Genomic DNA, 22,446 nt, shown 5'->3' with positions numbered 1-22,446 from the left:
AATATGGCAAATATTGGCAAGGATGTGGAGAAAAGGAACTCTCCCTTATTGCAGGTAGGAATGCAAACTGGTCCAACTAATATGGAAAGCTGTGTGGAGGTTCTGTAAACTACTAAAAATGGAGCCACCATATGATCCAGCAATTCCATTCCTAGGAATCTACCTAAAGGACACAAAAACATTAATTCAAAGAATACCTGCACCCCTATGTTTATTGCAGCACTGTTTACAATAATTAATATAGGAAACAACCAAAATGTCCAAAAATAGATGAATTGATCAAGAAGATGTGGTATACACACACACACACACACAATGGAACAATCAAAAAAGATAAACTCATGCCATTCACAGCAACATGGATGGAGCTGGAAGGATTATCCTCAGCGAAATAAGCCAGAAAGAAAAAAACAACATTGTATGGTTTCATTTCATTTATAGGAGGAATATAGGAGAACGAAACAAGGGATCGGGGGAAAGTAATAACAAGAACAAGTTAACAGGCAACTATAAATCAGAGACATTCTGCAGGGGAGGAGGAGGGAGAGGAATCAAAACAGGGGAGGGATGAGCACAAGGGACTATGGTGATGGTGCACGGGTGAATTGGTGGTGGGAATTATACAAGGACTACATCTGAGAGGAGAAAGCATATGTTGTACAAAAAGGAATAATGATGTAAAAGATGTATAAAGTTAAAAAAAAGATTAATCGGTGAATAAATTGTGATTTTCTTTCCAAAAATTGAAAAAAAGATCACTACTTTTCCTCACCCTAATCCATTCCTGGCTTCTTGGTGTGACATTGATGTTGCTAAATTCTGGAGAATGAAGGCTATTTGGGGAAGAATAAGAAAAATGAGGTCAAGGCCAAAACATGAGGAAATGGTAATTCATGGATTTGAATACAAATGTGTTTGTGTCTGTGTATGTTCATGTATATACATGCATCCATGTCTGTGTGGGTATGTGTGTGGGGGCGAGTGAGTAAGGGGAGGTGTACAGCATGTCCCAAAGAAAAAATGCTACTAACATGAAATATCGTTGGGTGGTTTATTTATTCTTCCATGATATTTATTTATTTTTGTGAATTTCAAATAATAAGTCATTAGTTTGAATTTGTGTCACACATTCTGAGTGAAGATGTGAAAGATAAATGGAAACAATAACTCAAATATCAAAAATTAAAAATAAATATAAAATAAAGCTCTATTGCTGGGATGATGAAAGTAAAACATCTATGTAAGAATAATGGAGTTGAACTAAAGATAGAGCTTCCATATGATCCAGCAATTCCACTCCTAGGTATTTACCCAAAGGACACAGAAACATCAATTCCAAAGAGCACCTGCACCCCTATGTGTATAGCAGCACAATTTACAAGAGCTAAGCTTTGGAAACAACCCAAATGCCCAAAACTAGATGATTGGATCAAGAAGATGTGGTACATCTACACCATGGAATATTAGTCAGCATTCAAAAAAGATAAACACATGCAATTTTCAGCAACATGGATGGCGCTGGAAGGGATCATGCTCAGCGAAATAAGCCAGAAAGAAAAAGAAAAATGCCGGATGGCCTCACTCATAGCAGGAATCTAGAAAACTTAAATAAGGGACCAGGAAAAAGAATAAATATAGGAAAGAAAAAAATCAAAATCAACAAACAACTATGAACCAGAGACACACTTTGGGGTGGGCGGGGAAAGGAGGGTTTGGGGTCAAAATCAGGGAGTTACAATTGTATGGGAAGTATAAAAATAAAAAAAATAAAAAGAATAATGGAGTTGAGATTTTCAATGCACAGATGAGTCTGCAAAGCTTATTTATTTTTGCTAAGTAAAAGAAGCCAGGAGAAAGTCAGACACTGCAAGGCATCATTTATATGTGGAATCACATAAAGGTGAACTCATAGAAACACAGGATAAGACTGATGGAATGATTGTGAGAGGCAAAAGGTGGGGGAAATAGGGAGAGGTTAGTAGAAGTGTAAAAAATTTCAGTTATAAGGGGAATCTGAGAATATAATGTAAAACATGGTATCTATAAGTGATAATACTATATAGTACAAATTTAATTTTACAAGAGTAGAACTTTAATGTTCTATGAAAAAAAAAATACATGACATGAAAAATGGAGCTGAAGACAGATAGGATTCTGAAAGTAAAACTCCCAGAAATAGTCAAAATTGCTGTAAGAACCTAAGAATTTTAAAGTCTATGAAATTGATGGGTTCAAGCCAAGATCTCCAAGAGCTGCTAGGAACCAAGTAATAAATCTAAACTGGATGTACTGAAGAAAAAATTAAGGTCTGGGAGGCCCAGGAAGATGTAGGGAGGGCTGTGCCCTGGGGGAGGGGCCATATTCCTACCTGATCCTCTCCTGGGCTCTCCCCTGCAGTCAGGAGTCCTTTTTGACACAGTCACCTCTGTGATGCAGAGCTGGGATTTAAGTCCCTGAGTTTCCCCCCTGCTCAAGAGCAGCTGTGCGATTCAGATCATGAAGAATTTTCTCTGTTCTCTGAAAAGCATTACTGTTAGCTGCTGAGCTCCAGCTCTATTTTTGGGAGTTTAATATCATCTCCATCATGCTACTTCCCTTTCTCCAGGGTACTCCATTGTTACCACCTCCTAGGAAGGACAGAGATATCAGGAAGGTAAGAAACTCTTGGGCCACATCCAATTCAACAGGATTGTCCTAATGTTTCCACTTTTTAGAATCAATGTGAGAGACTGCTGGGAGGGGAGAGAACAGATGATCTTTTCTCAAAAGAACAGAATCTCAGAATGCTAGAGACAAGCCAGGCCAAGCAGTAGTTCCTCTGCTGAGGCTGAGGGGGAGGAGGGGCAGTGCAGAGACCCTGGGAGCCTCTGGGCAGGACTCAGGAAGCAGGTCCTACCTGACCTGAGGGAGCTCAGCAGGAGGGCTGAGGATTTGTGTTTCTTGAGGACCAAGAAAGATCTGTGGTTGGTCTCACACAGAGATCCCTTCTTGCGATCTCCAAGGAAGGCAGGCAGAAAATATATCTATCCACTTGAGAATAGAGTAGAAGGAAATGAAACCAAAGGCTTCATTGGCTTAAAGGCAGAAAGTCGTAAGTGAGCACTAAACATCTGTGGGCTGATCTAGAGGGAGGACAGGGAGAAACGGGTGCCAGTTCCTTTTTGTATTTCCTCCTGTCTCAGCCACAAATGCAGTGGAAGGCGAGGAAGAGGAGCAGAAAGAAACATGGAGCTTGGAAAGGTGAGAGGCTGGAGGTTAGATTTACCCCCTTTCTCCTGTCCCTGAGTCACAGCTCCCAGTTCCAAGGTTATCAGGTCTTAACAGAGGCTCCTGAGAAGGACAAAACCCTGACACCTCCCATTTTCCAGGCTCAGAGGAGGCCAAGACGGGCCTGGAAATGTGTGTTGTCGACAGAGACATACAGGGGGAATGGACCAGCAGGGCCTGGCCTGGGTTGTGTGTCCCCCAGGTTACCTGGAATCAAGTTGTCTAACCTGCTCAGATTTCTCTTGGAGGCCCTACCTATTCTCCCTCACAGAGCAGTGACAAGGCCTCAGGATCAAAATGGCTTTGCAAATGACAAGCCCCCATCTTGAGTCTTGCCCTCATGGTCAGGAAACAGGTGACCTTTGACTCTAAGGTCAAATCCCCCAAAGGTCTCCTAAAGCATGTGGTCCTCAGCCTCCTATTAGACTCCCTGGCCCCTCCCTTTACCATGTGACCCAGCATATTGATTTACAGCTTGTAAACCATTGCAGACAGAACTGGAGGAAGATAAAATCCTGGGTTTACTTCCACAGAGGTAAAGATTCTTCCCTTATGTGTCCACTCAGAGCTGGGGTACAATGCCACAGGCAACCTAACATTGATTTGGAGAGGAGGGCAGGGTTCCTAGGGCTAGGATGTGGCTCAAGACTTGAGGCAGGTGGAGGTTGGAGGATGTAAGTGAGGACAGCAAGTACATTATGAGTCAGCATGGGGGCAGTAGAGGCTACAGGGGGCAACAGTTTCTCTGGCCTGGCTGATCCTCAGATCCCTCTACTCATACCTGCAACTTGTGCTTCTTGTGTCCTGCAGTCACCTGGAGAAACACCTTGATAAGGGCAAATTTCATCAAGACCCCAAAGCAGCACCTGCCAGGGTCCACAGCTCATGAGTGAAAGGTCCTGCTTCTGCCATGACCACCATCTGGTCAGTAAAACCTCAATATGATGAATGTAATTCAAAGAGAATCCCACTGGACACCATCCCAAAGAGCTCACCTCCAGGTGACACAGGGAAAGCCTGTGTGGCCTCTCCAGTGACAGCCATGGCAGGATTGGGCCTTTTGGCTGTCTTCCTGGTGGTGGGCAACTACCAAGGTCTCATTCTTCCCGGCCTCCTCAGTGTGCAAGCCCCAGCCACAGCACCTGCCCCAACAGCCATCAGGGACTTCTTTCTGGGGAGGCCCCACAAACAGGCAGGTAGAGACTGGCAGTCCCTCATTTGTCATCCTTGATGTTCAGAAGCTGCTGGAGGCTTTAATCAGCAAAAGAAAATAACTGAATATTTGGGAAGAAAAAGAAACCATGGGTCATTTCCAAAACAAACAAGTTCAGTCTACTACCTGAATTTTTAGGAGGGCATTACATTCTCCCCACTAATCTAGAACAAGGAAGACAAAGTGGAGCAACTGTCCAATCATCAGCGAGTTCTGTTATCTCCAGACCATGGGGGACTATTAACACCAGAAATGCAGTCAGCGTTGCTGGGGACTTCCCTTGCTGCACAGTTAGTCCCTTGTGGTTACTGCTTTGGTCATGGGCATCACATCTCAAACACAGGCTTCCTTTGTTTTACTCATTGGAAACCCTAAATGTTTTCCACTTCCCAGTCAGCTCATCATGCCTTCAAATCGTTCCCAGGCCACTTTCAGGCCTCACCCTAGGTCCAGTTACAATCTTTGGCTGGAAACTTGCTCCAGTCCCAGACCCCACTAATGGCTCTGGTTCAGACCCAGGCCTGTAACACACCCAATTTCCAAATCCAACCACCTTTTTCTCCACTCCAGATTAGGTATTATGGGGTGTCTACTCCTATGGACAAGGCACAAGTCTTTGTCTCAATTAAAATTCAATCTCTCGAATGATCCATGTGGCACAGGCCATGAGAAAGGATGTCTTTATCTCCTGTGGTCCAAATCTCTGACCAAGTGGTTAACAAGTCCCTGCCAGGCTTTTCCAGGATAGCTTCACCTTCCAGGCCCACCATTCAGTGTGTGCCCATCAGAGGGATTTTGTTAGTGAGAATCTCCAGGCACCACATCTGCAGGATTGGCTGCCTAGAGGTGACCATCAGGACAGCTTGCCCTGCAAAATCCAGGCTGTGGAAGCAATGCAGCCTTGGGGAGAACTCCCAGGGTTGAGTCATGCACTGGGGAGGCAGCAGCCCTCATTGTCATCCAGGTTGTCACACTAAAATAGTTGGGATGTGCAGGAGACAAGCTGCGGGTTCCCTAGGACGTCCTACATGAAGAATTGACTCAGTATCCTACCAAGAAAGAATTTAGACAAGGGTCTATGTCAGTCTGTGAGGAGGATCCCCAAAGACCAAAGCAAAGGCTTGGTTATTTCCCAGTGAGCTCTGAGGAGCTGCAAAGACACCCAGTGATATCCGTAATGAGTGACTCAGGAAGTTGCTTGTCCAGGGGCCCAGAGGGGAAACAATTAGAAAAATTCTTGAACACCCAGCTGGGCAAGAAGTTAGGGCAGATCAGCGAGGGTTTGTTCCGTCACTGTGCGTCGATCCTTGCTTGCCACCAGCCTTGCTTCATCCATACCCAACACTCAGAGGGAACCCATACAGCTAGCACCCTTGAAGGGTTGGGCAAGTTGCATGAACCCCTCCCACGAGCTTCCTTTCCTCAGTCCACGTGCTGGACAGGAGCTGGGAACACAAATGATCAGGTTTCAGATAAGGCGGAATTGGGGCTTTTACCCCCAGGCCTCCAAACACATAAATATCAAGGATTGTGAGGTTCAATCACTGTCTCTTCCAAGGCCTGTATCATGCTGTTTAGTCACCTTTGAATCTGGGACCAAGAGGCTGCAGGAGGGACCCCATGAGTCCATGGCCAGGGGCCCTCAAAGGTTCTTTTTGGAGAGGACAGGCTACCTTCTCAGACGTCCGTCTCCAGCCCCGTGAGGAGACCTTGCAGAGTGAGACTGTGCTAATGGTTGAGATGGGCAACCTAGAGCCACTCCAAGTACAGAAATGACCACAAATAAAGTGAATGAGGAGACTGGGGGTCCAATCACACCAGACCTGTCCCAGAAGATAGCAATGCTGAAGAGGAACTTAGAGGCCAAATATTTGATGATCAAAAAAGACTTGAAGTTGATGGAAACCAAGGAAGTCCCCGCTTGGAAAGTCATCTTGGGCCCCAGTGAGCCACACAGTGCCCCAACTGGTGAGGTGAATCTGAAGAGCTCACAGTCTTCTGGGTCCAATGATAGCTTCTTAACACCTACAGCATCTACTGCCCCAAATCCAAAAGAGCCAACCTTAAAACAAAAGTTGCCAGTCAGTTTGAGATCCCAGGGAAAGTGGAAACATAGAAACAGCCTCAAGGCCATGCCACCAAAGTGCTCCCTAAAGGCTCCTACACTGAGGGGCTCTTACAGGATTACAGCACAGGTATGCTCCTCCAAGGTTATACCACTGCCATTCTCCTCCCAGACTCTCACATAAATGTGCTTCTTGCTGTGAACACCTTGGCCTCTGACAGTTCACTGTGCAATACACAGGGAGAAAATCCTAGTGGGGACACACAAGGTCCAAGAAAATCCTCAGTACATGCAGCAGAAATCTGCTTTGTCATAACAGCACATCCTCTGCATGCTAGGGACCTCACTTATCATGACATTTATTTCATCAAATACATGTATGTTCTCATACAAAATGATCTGCACCTTTTTAGGGGAAAGGGCAGGGTTCAGAGTCTACTCTTCTGAGGGCCTGCTTTGACTTCAATAGGGTGGCACATAGGGTGGAGGCTGACCACCATGGGGAAAACCTGTCCTTACCCTGGGCCCTCAATGCACCCTAGGATTTTACATTACCCTTGTGAAAGAACAGAGGAAAACAGGTAGAAGTTGCCAAGATGAGCAAGTTTCTTAAACCTTGGCCAGAAGGTGAACTGGGCATCATTACCTGATTTCTCTCTGCTTGAACTGGTGCTGTTTTGGGGAGGGTTGTGATGAGGTGGAAATTCCTCTCAGGCTTCAAAAAGTGTGGGAGATGGCTGCAGAGTGTTGGGTTGGAGGGTGCTGGCCTTGAGCCTGGAAATGGTAGAACTCTGACCCCATGTCTTTGGGAGAATACATGACCCCTGCCCATGGCCCCTCTCTCTTTGATGTCAAGGACTGAGGATTAAATGCTGGGGTGTGATGGGTAATCGGGAGAGGTGCTGTGAACCATGTCCACCTGCCCAGTGGAGGGATGGCCCTCCTGGGGTTGGAGCAGGAGTAAACTATGTGCAGTTCCCACGTGACTGTGGCACACAGTGAACAGAGTGGGTGGAGAGTGTAGGGAGCAAGGGGGCTAAGTGTTGCTCAGATATAGTCCAGTGACCCAGTCTGGGGATCTCACTGCCTTCTACAAGCAGAGACATTAGGAAGGAGACACTAGGGGCCCAGCAACTCAGCATGGCCCCTCATAGTCCCCACACAGGCTACCACTGGCATCCAGAGGAGACTCTCCACCTGCAGCTCTTCAGAGACGGTCAAGTTCCCAGAGAAGCAAAGCCCTCCACCAGGGAAGTGTGATGTCCCTCTTGAAGGACCTCTGAAAAATCTGATGGGACTGGGGAACTCAATAGGGACTCTCATATCCTCTTCGTCTTTCCTTGCCACCAAGGACAGCTCCCAGGGGACAAGATGAGACCTCAGAAATTGAGACAACTGCAGGGAAAGTGACACAGACCTAAATAGCACATGACAGATTCCCACAGACACCACTGACAGACCCAAAGTGAACCCTGAATAGTTCTTTGATGAGCTACACAGAGGCCTCTGACACACCCCCACCCCTGAGACCCAATCATAAGACACAGAGGCTTCTGACAGAGACCTACCACACAGAACTTGCAAACAGAAATGGCAGAGACCTCATGGGCCTTTTTTTAGGTGCTTGAGCATCCTCCATTGTCTGGTCCCTCACAGAGGGTAGACTAGGCCAGCTGGCAGCGCAGGGAGAGCATCAGTGACCGTGCCCCGCTGAAGACCTCAAGACACTCAGACTTTGTCACTGTTGCTCCACATGGAACACCCTGCTTGGGGCCATGCTCATCTATTATTGTCCTTTTACAATACATTGTGTCTGAACAAAAGGTTTATTCAACACGTCTTGCAGTTTTCCAATTTTTCGTGAACTTGAGCTCTGTCCCACAGAGAATAACAAATTTTCAACATGAGTAAAATGTGCAAAAAATACCTTCTTTGTCCAGTTTTACTTAGCATCCAGATGGCATCTATGCCATATTTTTTATTTCATTGGGGACCAGAATTAACCTCAAGACAGCTGACTTCTTTAATTTGGAATTCTGTTAACGTCTGTGTAGCAAATAAACCCTGGGAATAAAATAAGCCAGCAAACAACATCCGAGGACTTTCTCACTTCCCAGGTCTCTCTGCAACTAGCACATTCTTCGGCAAGTAATAGATTATATCAGCTTTGTGGGTTTTGTTTTATTTTTACATGGAATAGGCTAACAATCATGTAAAGATTTTTACAAATGAATCAGCTATCTATATATGATTCATTTTATACTCTGGCAAAATTATACTAATCACTTTTTGTTTCTTAACAAATGACAATTCCCTGAAAGTTTTTCTGGATATAAACAGTATAATGTTCTGCAAACATTTTTAAAATGATTGGCTCTTTGGAGAATTCATTTTTTTAAATAATTCTAAACATGTCTCTTTTCTAAGACTTAGGCAGCCAGGTTCCCTTTTGGTTTTCATTGACAGATTCATTGCTTCAATTAGTTTGAAATCTGAAGAAAATGCGTCATCTAACCTATGCGTCAGAGAGACACATGGGAATACTATTACCAGAAGAGACATTTAGTTTGAGAAATGAAAAGACTGAGATAAACACCAGGGAAAGCCATGCAAATGAAAAGGTAGATGGAAGATGTGGGAGAAGAAACATACTGTAAAACACATGAAAAACAAATAGAATGGCACTAGATTATCAGTGATACTCTTCAATGTGAGCAGTCTGAACAGAACACAGAATGAGGGCCTCCCTGGTGGTGTAAGGGGTTAAGACACAACCTATGAATCTATCGGCAGCCACTGCAGCATGAGTTCCTTTCCCGGCCAGGGAGCTACCCTCATGTGCAGCAGACCTCTCCTGACTCCCCCACTGCTCACCTCAACAGTGTATTTCAGTCAATCTGCCTGTTCTGTTCCCCACTCTGTCTCTGGTGAATACTCTCACCTGAACCTCTGCCCTGTGCCCCTGTTCTTGTGTACATAAATAAATAAATCTTTTTAAAACACACACACAGAGAATGACAGGCTATTTAAAAAAGTATAAACCAGCGATATTTTGCATTCAAGAATCTCACATAAGATCTAATTACAAACACAGACTTAAAGTAAAACATCAGAGATGGGTATTTCAAGCTGATGAGACAGAAAAAAAATCTCAGGAACTCTTACTCTCATATCTCATAAATTAGAAATTCCCCTCAAAAAGATAACAAAAATGGATATTATGTAATGATCAAGAGAACAATTCTTCACTAAGTTAAATCTGTTCTCAGAATTGGTGCACCAAACAGAGATACACCCAAATATATCAAGCAACATTAAAAGACCTAAAGCAACACATTGACTTGACAGTAACACAGTAACAGGGCAACTCTACACTCCACTTACATCTATGACTTCATAATCCAGACAGAAAATATACAGGGAAACACCGGCCTTCATTAAGTAATGGATTAGATGCACATCACAGGCATGTACAGTTTTTCATTCCAAAAGAAATGGAATACTATGCTTCTCAGGTACACACGGAACTTCCCATGGATACATAGGTTATCACACAAAACAAATCTCATTAATATATGGAATTTGAACTTACATCATTTATTACATCATGTATCCTTTTGATCACAGTAGAATAAAGAGACACAATAGAAAGGAATCACTTACATAAATATGGAAATATCCCAAACATGGAGAGATTAAACAAAGTATTTTTGAATCATGCTTGGGTAAATAATAAATCAAAGAAATAAAAATTATCTGAGGCCAGTGAATAAAGAGAGACAAGTTACTGGATCCCATGAATACAGTAAAAGCAGTATTAAGCGGGAAGTACATAATAATACAGGTCCACACCAATAAGTTAAAATAGTTATGAATAAACAACATAACTTGACAATTGAAGGAGCTAGAATAACAGCAGATGAAAGCAAAAATCAGTAGAAATGAGTAAAAAACAAAAAATTGAGCATAATTAAATAATATAGAAACCAAGAAATTATACAAAATATCCATGAAACCAAGAGTTATTTCTTTGAAAGTACAAGCAAAATGGTTAAACCCTTAGCTACAATAACAAGAGTGTGAACAAAATAAACGAATAAGAAAGGAAAGAGGAAAAACAATAATGCAAAGGATCCTAAGAGGTAACTGTAAAAGTGCACATGGAAGCAAGATGGACTAATGTTTAAAATCATACAACTTTTAAAACTCAACTGAAATGAAATAGTAGCTTGAAAAGAATATGTTCAAGCCAAGAAATTGAAAGAGTAATCAAAAGTTTCCTTATAACTCATATAGTGCTGCTGGGAATGCAAACTGGTCCAACCACTATAGAAAGCTATGTGGAGGACTCTGAAAATACTAAAAATGGAGCTACCATATGTCCCAGCAACCACTACTAGGAATATACCTTAGGAATCTACCTGCACCACTATGTTTATTGCAGCACAATTTACAATAGGTAAGTTATAGAAACAACTTGAATGCCCCAAAATAGATGACTGGATCAAGAAGATGTGTTATATATACACAATGGAATACTATTCAGCAATCTAAAAAGATAAACCCAATCCATTCAAAGCAACATGGATGGATCTGGAAGGGATTATGCTCAGTGAAATAAGTCAGAAAAAAAAATATCAGATGGTTTTCTTTACAGAAGGAATATAGGGGAACTAAATAAGGGACCAGGAAAATAATAATAATTAAATAAACAACATTAACCGGCAACTATAAATCAGGGACATCCTTCAAGGAAGGGGTGGGGGGAGAGGAAACAAAACAGGAGGGAAGAGCAGAAGGGACTACGGTGGTGGTGCACAAGTGAATTGGTGGTGGGAATTGTATGGGGACTACACTTGAGAGGAGGAATCAAACATTGTACAAAAGTGAACAATGATATAATATGTACATAAATAAATTTTATATATTTATTTTTTTAAGATTTTTTTGTTTTTATTTATTTATACAATCACTGGGTACAGTCAGAAGCACGGGAGGGTGAGAGAATTCACCAGAGCCAGAGCGGGGAGAAGAACAGGCAGAAGGACCAAAGCACACTGCTGAGGGGAGCAGCGGGTGGCAGGAGAGGTCTGCGCGCCATGCAGGACCCTCCTCGGTTGGCCGGGGAGCAGCCTGAGATTGAACCGGCACTGCAGAGGTTGCAGGCAGCTTTGCAACCCAGCGCTCAACTGCTGCGCCACCGGGGAGGCCCTATATAAATTTTAGAAAAAATAAAGTCTCCTAAGAGCAAAAACCTACAACATTTGGTATCACTAGAGAATTCTACCAAACTCTTAAAGAAATCTAATACATACCCTCAAACTAAAGAAAAAGAATGGAAGAGTTAGGAATGTTCCATGACACAATTTATAAGGCCAAAATTAGCTTGGTCTCACAACCCAAACACGGGCAGTTCAAAAAAGGTAAGCCAAAGAACAACATCCCTGATGAACATAGATGCAAAAATCCTCAAGGAAATGTTGCAAGATCAAATCCAGAAATATTTAATGTATATAATTTGTATAAAATGCATATACTTTATATATTTAGTAAAAGAATCATCCATCTGACCAAGAGGGTAATTTAACTCCAGAGATGCATAGTTGTTTCAACATATACCAATCAATGCCATTCACCACATCACCAAAAAGAGAGATAAAAATCACGTGGTCATTTTAACAGACTGAAAAATCATTTCACAAGATTCCACCACCATCCATGATAACAGCTTTCAATAAGTTGGAAATAATAGGAACATATCTCAACAAAGTCCATGGATGACATACCCACAGCTAACATCAGACTCAGTGGTGAAAACTGAAAGGATAGCCCCTCAGATTGTGAGCAGGACAAGGATGTCCACTCTCATCCCTGCTGTTCAACAAATATTGGCAGTCCTAGCCACAGCAATTATTGAAGAGAAAGACAAACAGAATTCAAATTGGAAAAGTGAAATTACCACTATTTGCAGATGATGTGATGGTGTGCACAGAAAATCCAAAAGACTCCACCAGAAGGTATTAAAATAGTGCAGTAAAATGACTACTTAAAAATCAACACACATTAATGTGCTATGTTTCCATATGCAAGTGATGAACTAGAGAATATAGAACTAATGAAAATCCATCCCATTTTCAACCCCATGAGAGGACAATATTAAAGAATGATAAGAACCTTTAAATTGAAAGAAAGTATTTGTAAATCACTCATCTGATAAGGGTTTGGTTCTAGAATAAAGAACTCTCTTCTTTTTCAATAAATACAAGTTAAAAATGGGCAAAGGACATCTATAGATACTGTTCCAAACATGATGTACAAATGGTGAAGAAACACAAGAGGCTCAACATCTCTATCATTTGGGAAATGAAATCATTACCACGTACTTCACACCTACTAGGAAAAAAAAATTTAGAAACCAAATAAAAGTTGGTGAGGGTGTGGAGAAACTCTAAGGCCCCTCGATTGCTGGCAGGAATATTAAGTGTGTAGCCAATGTGGGCAACAGTATGGAAGTTCCTCAATCAGTTAAACACAGACTTATCATATGATGCAGCAACTATACTGCTAGGTATATGTACAAAAGAACTGGAAGCAGGGATTCTCATAAATGAATATTCATAGCAGCACTACTCACAATAGCCCAGAGAAAACAGAGAAAGAAAATGTAGTGTATGGGCCTCCCCTGGTGGCACAGGTGGTTGAGCGCAGTGCTGTGAAGCTGTCCGCAGCCTCTGCAGCGCTGGTTGGTTCCAGGCTGGCGGGCGAGGGTCCTACATGGTGCAGCAGACCTCTCCTGTCGCGCCTGCTGCTCCCTCAGCAGTGTATTTCGTCAGTCTGCCTGTTCTGTTCCCCACTCTGTCTCTGGTGAATCCTTTCACCCTCCTGCGAGTCTGGCCTTACCCTGGTTCTTGGTAAATAAAAATAAAATCTTTTAAAAAATAAAGAAAGAAAAGAAAAAAAAAAAAAAGAAAATGTGGTGTACCCAGAGAACAGAACATGCTTAGCATTAAGTAGAAATAAAGGAATGAAGTTCTGAGAGGGGCTACGAATTGGAAAAACAATGTAAACGTGCTAAGTCAATGAAGCTGGACTCAGAAGGTCATTCATTATATGATTCTATTTATGGGAAATATCCACAATATGTACATCTATATGCCTAGAAAATAGAATAGTGAGTGCCAGGGAGGAGGTGGTAGGGAAAATGGGGAATGATTGCTTTGGGTTTATGGTCTTCTAAGATTTTTGAATCAGGCAACTGATTGTTGCATAAGTGAATGTGTTAAATATTAATTAATTGTACCCCAGAAAATGGTTAATTTCATGTTCTGTGAATTTTGCCTCAAACCACCCCCTACACACACACACACACACACACACACACACACAACTCAATAGTCATGGCTTCAAAAGGCTCTTTCTCTACCAGCTAAAAGGTTGGGATTTACAAAAAAAATATTGTATGATTTCATTTATATGAAATTCTACAAAAGGCAATAATATACTACTCAGTGAATGGTGGCCTGGAGCATGGTATTGACTCCAAAGGGGCATTATAGAACACTCTGGAGTGATGGAGATGTTTTATAGCTTGACCTGTGGTGGTGGTGGTGGGGTGTATGTGTCCATTGGTCCAAAAGTGTTCAAACATTTTATCAAATGCCAATTATACCTTAATAAAGCTGGTTTATGGCAGAAGGCTCCTGGAGGAGCCAGAGGTGAGCTGGGAAGTTCACCCACACCAGGCCCTTTCTGGCCTGCAGTCCAAGCCCAGAGGGGGAGCAGGAACCCACCACTGGGGCAGACCAGGCATGCAGGGAGTGCATCCAGCATCGCCATTTTAGAACAGGGACATTTCTTCAGTAAAGACTACTTGAAACCGGCAGAAGGCTCCCAGAGGAGCCAGAAGTGAGCTGGGAAGTTTGCCCATGCCATGCCCCTTCTGGCCTGCAGTCCGAGCCCAGAATGGGAGCAGGTACCCAAGACCAGGGCACACTGGGAATGCAGAGGAGTGCGAACACGCATCGCTTTTTTTTTTTTTTATAACAGGGAACTTTCTTCAGTAAAGCCTGCTTGAAACTGGCAGATGGCTCCTGGAGGAGGCAGCGGTGAGCTGGAAGTTCGCCCAAGATGCCAGCCAGTACCAGCAACACAGTGTCCCAATGCATACGGCAAAATAGAAAACAGACAGTAGGGAGTAGAAAAACCACACGCAACCCAACAACTCCTCAGGAAAAAAGCAGACCACAAAAAGAAAACCACCCCCCAGATTGCAATGACACTAACTTGGAAGAAATTCTGAGCCTTCCAGAAAGAGAATTTAAAATTGCCGTGATTGAAAAACTGACAGAAATCATAAAGGAAAACAATGAAAAGGGAAAAATAAACATGATCAGAAAAATGAAATTGAGTCCTAAAGAGGGAAGTAAAAGAAATACAAGAGATCAAAGAATTAATGGAGGCGCTAAAGAACTCTGGGAAAAGCAATGAAAGCAGAATTGATGAAATGGAAGAACGAATAAGTACTCTTGAAGACACAGAAATAAAAAGAACCAAAACAGAAAAGGAAAGAGAAGTACGAAGGAAAAAGACCAAAGAAAGACTTCGGGAATTATCTGACTCCATGAGGAAAGGAAATATAAGAGTTACAGGAATCCCAGAAGTAGAGGAGAGAGATGTAGGAACAGAGAAAATATTCAAGGAGATAACTGAAGAGAACATCCCAAACGTGAAAAAGGAGCTGAAAATTGATATGCAAGAAGCAAGAAGAACACCAAACTTCCACGACGAAAGGAAAAATACAGCAAGACACATAATAGTAAATCTCCCAAGAATCCAGGACAAGGAAAAAATAATGAAGCTGACAAGAGGGAAGAAACAGATAACATTCAAAGGAAAACCAATCAGACTGATATCAGACTTCTCCAAAGAAACACTACGGGCAAAGAGAGAGTGGAGGGACATAGTCAACAGACTCCAAGAAAACAGATGCCAACCAGGAATACTCTATCCCGCAAAGCTCTCCTTTCTCTATGAAGAAAGAATAAGGACCTTCCCAGACAAACAGAAACTCTGGAATTTCTTTACGACTAAACCCTAACTCCAAAAAATACTACAAGGAGTCCTAAAGCCAGAACCTCAGAGGGACAAATAACAACGAAAGAAGGCCAAAAAAAAAAAAGTTATTAAAAGAATAAATAAATAAAATCAAAGGAAAGACAAACACAATGGCAAATGCAAATGCTAACATATAAATATTAACTCTAAATGTAAATGGACTAAACTCTTCAATAAAACGACACAGAGTCGCAGGCTGGATTAAGAAACAAAACCCAACCTTTTGCTGTCTCCAGGAAAGACATTTAGCTACAAAAGATAAAAATAGACTCAAAGTTAAAGGATGGAATACAATTCTATAAGCAAATGGACCAAAAAAGAAAGCAGGAAAAGCTATACTTATATCAGATAAAATAGATTTCAAACTCAAAAAGATAAAAAGAGACCCCAACGGTCACTACATTATGATTAAGGGGATAATACTTCAAGAAGAAATAACACTCATTAACATATATTCACCAAACAAAGGAGCACCAAAATGTATCAGACAACTATTGTCATCTTTGAAAACCGACATCAGAGAAAACACATACGTAGTGGGAGACTTCAACACACCACTATCAACAATGGATAGACCAACGAGACAAAAAATAAGTAAAGACACTAAAGCTCTAAACAAGGACCAAGAGCGCTTGGGCTTAACAGACATCTATAGAACACTAAACCCCAAAAACATGGAGTACACATTTTTCTCAAGCACACATGGATCATTCTCCAGGATTGATCACATACTGGGACACAAGACAAACATCAACAGATACATCAAGACTGAAATCATACCAGCCTTCTTTTCTGACCATGAAGGCATCAAACTAGAAATAAACCATAAAAAGAAGGAAAGGAACTCTCCTACCTCATGGAGATTGAAAACCACACTTCTGGAAGACCACTGGACTAACAAGGAGATCAAAGAAGAAATGAAAAAATTCTTCGAATTGAATGACAAGGAGGACACCAATTTCTTAAATGTATGGGATGCAGCAAAAGCAATAATAAGAGGAAATATATAGCAATAGAGGCTCACATCAAGAAACAAGAAAGAACTCAAAGAAACAACCTAATCTCAAAGCTCAAAGATCTAGAAAAAGACAACAACAACAACAAAAAAAAACAAAACCAGTAGAAGAAAAGAAATAATAAAAACCAAAGCAGAAATAAATGAAATTGAAACTAAAAAAACAATCCAAAAGATCAATGAAACCAAGAGCTGGTTCTTAGAAAAAAATAAATAAAATAAACAAACCCCTAGCCAGGCTAACAAAGGAAAAAAAGGAAAAGCACAAATAAACAGGATCATAAATGAAAAAGGAGAAATCACAACGGACACGGCAGAAATCAAAAGAATAATCAGTAACTACTACGAACAGTTATATGGAAACAAGTTCAACAATCTAGAGGAGATGGACAAATTCCTACAACTCTACAATCACCCAAAGCTGGATAAAGAAGAAATAGAACACCTAAACAGACCAATTACAAGCAGCAAAATTGAAATGGTAATCAAAAACCTCCCCCAAAACAAAAGCCCAGGACCTGATGGATTTACAAATGAATTCTACCAAACATTCAGAGACAAATTATTGCCTATACTTCACAAACTCTTCCAAAAAATTGAGAAGGAAGGGATAATACCAAACACGTTCTATTAAGTCAACATAACACTAATACCAAAACAGAACTAGGACAACACAAAAAAAGAAAACTACAGGCCAATCTCCCTAATGAACAGTGATGCAAAAATCCTCAATAAAATTTTAGCTATCAGAATCCAACTGTATCCTTAAGATAATTCACCATGACCAAGTACAATTCATTCCAGGGACACAAGGATGGTTCAACATCTGAAAATCAATCAACGGTATCCAACACATCAACAAAAAGAAATATAAAAACCATATGATAATATCAATAGATGCTGAGAAAGCTTTTGACAAAGTGCAACACCCATTCATGATAAAAGCCCTTGAAATTCTTGGGATACAAGGAACGTACCTCAACAACACAAAGGCCGTATATGACAACCAAACAGCCAGTATCATACTCAATGGTGAAAAGCTGAAAGCATTTCCATTAAGATCTGGAACAAGAAAAGGATGTCCACTCTCACCACTGCTTTTCAATATAATACTGGAAGTCCTAGCCAGAGCAATAAGACAAGAGAAAGACATCCAAGGAATCCAAATAGGAAAAGAATAAGTCAAACTATCACTATTTGCAGATGACATGACAATATACATAGAGAACCCCAAAAACTCCACAGAAAAACTAAATCACCTCATCAATCAGTTCAGTAAAGTGGCAGGATACAAAATCAACACGCAAAAGTCAGTAGCCTTCCTATACACAGACAATAAATCTGAAGAAGAAGAAATAAAAAAAAATCCCTTTTATTATCGAAACAAAAAAAATCAAATATTTGGGCATAAATCTAACAAAAGAGGTAAAGGACCTATACAAAGAAAACTATAAAACACAGTCAAAAGAAATAGAAGAAGACATAAAGAAATGGAAAGACATCCCCTGCTCATGGATTGGAAGAATAAACATTATTAAAATGGCCATCCTACCAAAAGCAATATACAGATTCAATGCTATTCCAATCAAAATTTCAATGTCATTCTTCAAAAAAATAGAACAATTATTGATGAAATTCATATGGAATCACAAAAAACCCTGAATAGCCAAAGCTCTCCTGAAAAAAAAAGAAGGGAATGGAGGCATCACACTCCCAGATTTCAGACTATACTACAAAGCCATAATCATCAAATCTGCATGGTATTGGAACAAGAACAGACACACAGACCAATGGAATCGAATAGAAAATCCAGAAATAAACCCACAGATTTATGGTCAACTAATTTTTGACAAAGGAGCAAAGAATATGCATTGGAGAAAAGGAAGTTTGTTCAATAAATGGTGCTGGGAAAACTGGGTTACCATATGCAAAAGAATGAAGCTTGACTACTACCTCACACTATACACAAAAACCTACTCAAAATGGATTAAAGAACTAGACATAAGACCTGAAACCATAAAATACATAGAAGGAAATGTAGGCAAAACACTACGTGATATGCACATCAAAGATATCTTTACAGACACATCACCCAAAGCAGTGATAGTGAAGGCAAAGTTAAACAGCTGGGACTACATCAAATTAAAGAGCTTCTGCACAGCAAAAGAGACAATAACCAGAACAAAGAGAAACCCCACCTACTGGGAGAACATTTTTGTACACAACACTAATGATAAAGGATTGATCACAAAAATCTACAAAGAGCTGATGAGACTCAACAACAACAAAGAAAATAATCCTGTCAAAAAATGGGCAGAAGAGCTAAAAAGAAACTTCTCCAAAGAGGAAATGCAAATGGCCAACAGGCATATGAAAAATGTTCAACATCACTTGCAATCAGGGAAATGCAAATCAAAACTACCATGAGATACCATCTTACACCAGTGAGAATGGCACATATTGAGAAAACTAGCAACAACAAATGTTGGCGAGGTTGTGGAAAAAAAGGAACTCTCCTGCACTGGTGGTGGGAGTGCAAACTGGTCCAACCACTATGGAGAGCTGTGTGGAGATTTCTTTACCTACTAAACATAGAGCTTCCAAATGATCCAGCAATTGCACTTCTAGGTATTTACTCAAAGGACACAGAAACATCAATTCCAAAGAGCACCTGCACCCCTATATTTATAGCAGCACTATTTACAATAGCTAAGCTTTGGAAACAGCCCAAATGCCCAAAAATAGATGACTGGATCAAGAAGATGTGGTACATATACACCATGGAATATTACTCAGCATTCAAAAAAGATAAACACATGCAATTTGCAGCCACATGGATGGTGCTGGAAGGGATCATGCTCAGCGAAATAAGCCAGAAAGAAAAAGAAAAATACCGGATGGTCTCACTCATAGCAGGAATCTAGAATACTTAAATAAGGGACCAGGAAAAAGAATAACTATAAGAAAGTAAAAATCAAAGTCAACAAACAACCATGAACCAGAGACACTCTGTGGGGGGTGGGGCGCGGGGAGGGGAGGTATTGGGGTCAAATTAAGGGGGTCGCAATTGTATGGGCAATATTAAAATACAATTTATAATAAAAAAATAAATAAAGCTGGTTTAAAAAGTTGAGTCTGGATTACACTTTAAAGGTTAGCATAGATATTTATTCCAAATCTGCTTCCTTGGTATGACCAGAATCTGCTCCTATACCAATTATAGAAAGTAATGCAGATACTAGACATTAAAAGTGGTCATAAACAAAAAGCGCAACTGCAAAATGTTCCCAATGCTGAATTAATGATGAACAAGGTTGCTTGCCAATTCTGGAGGAGGACAGAGAGTTCCAGTAGTCACATACAATCCTTCCAATGCAATGGTACACGATGTTACACCAGGATTGCCAGGATTATTTAAAGAATAAAAAGTCACATCTTAGTTTCTGTAACTCCAAACACAAAATATGTCCTTAGTATATTCACCTGACAATATTTAGTCATCAAAATAAAGTATGGATCAATTGAAAGCCTAGACTTTGAGATCCTGCTATCATGAGATTAAGAGCAGTGTGTTTTCTTCTGTTGGTCATAATTTTCAGTTCGCACAATCAACCAGGGAACCACACACACACACTGGGCATCAGGAGAGAACATTAAAACCTGCCAAACCCAGGGTGATGGGAGGAGGGTAAGGATATTTTGGGGGGAGATAGGAGTGTTTAATGTCATAATGGGGATCAAGATACCTGATTTAAGTGCATAGTAATTGGTTCAACATATGGCTATGGTTTCTGCCTTTCAGCACCTGAAAATTTTGTCTATGATAAAAGGAACTATAATGGTGATGACAATACCATCACACAGTGATGGAGTGGGGAGTCAGGCGAGGTGCAGACCATACCAGAATGGCAGATGCAAACGACAAGGCCAGGTGAAGAACACTGGGATTCATTATATATCGGGTTTCCATAGACTGTGCTGGCAATTTTCTAGAATAAAAGTTAAATAACAGACAAACCCCTGCACTACCTCCTCTGTCAAAACTCAGATAAAACCCTTTTCCTCTTTTCATCCTCACTATATGGTCAAGTAAAACACATCCATATTCTTACCAGAGATGTTGGAAGGTGGTGGAGGGACTTGTTCAAACACCACACACGTCTCCACACCCACTGAGGGCCCATCACTAACACACCACTCATTCCCTAAGAAATCTGTAATGCTTCAGGTGTGCTAGCTGGACCCACAGAGAGAGTCTGCAGCATCTCCCACTCAAAGATTCTTAACTCTGAGTTTTTCTTATGGGATTATAGGAACTTAAGTTCACAGCTCAGCCTTAAGGGGACATTTTAGAATCCACCCCTGTGAAGCTCAGAAAGAGTCTGCTGAGATGTGTACAAGTACCCATCACTGAGATTGCTTGGTCCCCTTCTCTCTGTCATTAATTTCAACCTGAAAGTCCTGGGGTGGGGGAAGCCTATCTATGTATCTGATAGGGGTTGGGGAGGAGGGTGTGGTGGTCTTCTGCCTTTCCTATCCCAAAATGTAGTACTTTTCTCACAAGTTTAAATGTTAAGTGTAAGAATCTTGAGCTTTTTAAAAGTACCAATTTATAAACATTGATATGTTTATAAATTTGTTCAAGTCAGGATTTTACTATAAGTTTTTGGATCTTAGTTTTAAAAAATGCTGTGAACATTTCCACAATATATTCTTTAAAGATTTACTTATGCATACAAGAACTGGGGTATAGGTCAGAGGTACCGGGGTCGGGGGGGGGGCGGTGAGAAGGTTCACCAGAGACAGAGTGGGGAACAGAACAGGCAGATTGACTGAGATACACAGCTAAGGGGAGCAGTAGGCGAGACAGGAGAGGTCTGCTGCTCCATATGGATATTTTCCTGGCCGGCCTGTGATCAAACTCATGCTGAAAAGGCTTCGGATAGCGTCACAGTGATGTGCTTAAGCCCTTGTGCCACCAGGGAGGCCCACTTTCTCCTATGAGTGCTCCAGGAGTAACGAGAAACCCAGTGCTCTATCATTGCACCCTTGTCAATGCTGCACTGGCAGCCAAAGTGTAAGATTTTTGTTTTGGAAAACATTCCCCACAGTTCCCATCTCCTAAGCATTCTGGCACAAGGCTATAGGGGTGGGCAGTAAACAACCCAAAGGACAGAAGCAACTCTGCCGTCAAACCTGTTCTTCCCCTCTCCCCCCAGGGTAGTGACTAAGTACTCCTGATGTGAGAGGAAGGAAGTGTTTCTTTCCCATCAATCACCTTAGTGCCCCATACTAAGGGATTCCATGAAGGTCATAGTTCCACTCAACATTCTTCCTTCCTAAGTGTTCACCTCGCAGGGCCTGAGCTGGATCCCTCACCATACAGGACACATCAACACTAGGGGTGGGGTGGGGACAAGACTTTCCAACATGTAATATCTTTTATGAAGACCACAGGGAAAACTTTCGATTAGGCTTCAAAACAACCCTTCTTTCCCAAGAAACTCAGGGAATACTACATATGGGCATTCAGTGCCCAGGAGCTGTCCATGGTGTCCCACTAACATCTCTTTGTAAGAACGCTGTTGACCCCCAACAAAGTAAATAGAAGCCAGTAATATGCACTCCCTCTTAACCTTGACTGTAAGAGCAGATCCATCCTGTAAACTGTAAGTTTTTGAGAAAGATCTGATTATCCAGAGTATTGGAATTCCTTCTGAAATTACATGGTAAGCAGGAACTTAAGAGTGAATTAAAAAAAAAAAAAAACAA

The 22,446-nt window shown here is 41.3% G+C and overlaps 1 long non-coding RNA gene across 6 annotated transcripts in view; it reads left to right on the top strand.

The window, feature by feature from the left end:
- The window catches only part of LOC119232606 (uncharacterized), an 82,220-nt gene extending 65,199 nt beyond the window's left edge, over nucleotides 1-17,021 (top strand). For 4 of the 6 annotated variants that reach the window (XR_008549661.1, XR_008549658.1, XR_008549663.1 and 1 more), the window contains 3 exons: nucleotides 2,606-2,653; nucleotides 3,183-3,240; nucleotides 4,078-10,800. This is a non-coding gene — a long non-coding RNA (uncharacterized LOC119232606). Of the gene's footprint in view, nucleotides 1-2,605; nucleotides 2,654-3,182; nucleotides 3,241-3,758; nucleotides 3,803-4,077; nucleotides 10,801-14,591 lie in introns of those variants that run through there. The other 2 variants (XR_008549660.1, XR_008549662.1) reach the window with 2 other exon arrangements.
- The last annotated feature ends 5,425 nt before the right edge of the window (nucleotides 17,022-22,446 follow it).

This window comes from Talpa occidentalis, unplaced genomic scaffold (assembly GCF_014898055.3).
Source record: "Talpa occidentalis isolate TD23 unplaced genomic scaffold, MPIMG_talOcc4v2.1 talOcc4.7, whole genome shotgun sequence".
Lineage (NCBI taxonomy): Eukaryota > Metazoa > Chordata > Mammalia > Eulipotyphla > Talpidae > Talpa > Talpa occidentalis.
This window is presented reverse-complemented; position numbering and strand designations above follow the sequence as displayed.